Consider the following 1,025-nt stretch of genomic DNA (forward strand, 5'->3'; position numbering starts at 1 on the left):
TCTCTTGTGAGTGTGGATTTCCAGAAGTAGAGCTCCTGCCAGCTTTAAAAATGCACATCCTCCTCCAACACGTGTCAGGGTGGCTCCTGCTAGCAGAGGAGGTGACTTTCCAATTGGACAAGAGAGCTTAGGACCGTGGCCCTTACACTTTACTTTGCATAAGACACGCCCAGAAATTACTGCACATTTTTTTTAGGTGGGATTTGATACTGTGGATATGTCTTTAAAAAAAAAAAGAGAAACCCTGATCTCTTAGCCACATGCACTGACCTGTATATTGATGAAATAACGTGATGTCTGGGATCTGATTCAAAATTAATACAAGAGCAAAGGAAGGAGATGGTTAGAGACATGGGGGTTTGTGACGTGATTCTCTCTACTTTCATTTTTTTTTTATTTTTTTTTCTATCTACTTTTATATACATTTATTTTTTTTAAGATTTTATTTATTTATTTATTTATTTATTCATGAGAGACACAGAGAGAGAGAGAGAGAGAGAGAGAGAGAGAGGCAGAGACACAGGCAGAGGGAGAAGCAGGCTCCATGCAGGGAGCTCAACGTGGGACTTGATCCCGGGTCTCCAGGATCAGGGCCCGGGCCAAAGGTGGCGCTAAACCGCCGAGCCACCCGGGGATCCCCCTTTTATATACGTTTAAATGTTTCCATAATACAAGGTAAAAGGTAGAGGAGGGAGGCGCATGCAGAGGGCTTGGTCAGGACAGCTTCCTCAGATCTCTGCCCTCCGCGGCAGAATGAAGGCCAAGGGCCCAGGTACCTGCTTCCATCAAGCCCCGGAGGGCACACTGAGGCCTCAGCGGTGGGGCCCTGAGCCGGGTGGGCCGGGTGGCGAGGGCAGGGAGGGGAGACCTGCCGAGGGTGGAAGGCGCCCCTGGAGCGCCGTGCAAAGGCACCTCTGTTGTCAGCCACCGTCAGTGCCAGGAATGTGAATCGCCTCGGGCTCGGCCTTTTGGTCCTGCCCTGCGTCGCTGTCAAGATCACAATAAGAAGAGTGGCAGAACCTAGC

The sequence above is a fragment of the Canis lupus genome, chromosome 8 (assembly GCF_003254725.2).
Source record: "Canis lupus dingo isolate Sandy chromosome 8, ASM325472v2, whole genome shotgun sequence".
Classification (NCBI taxonomy): Eukaryota; Metazoa; Chordata; class Mammalia; order Carnivora; family Canidae; genus Canis; species Canis lupus.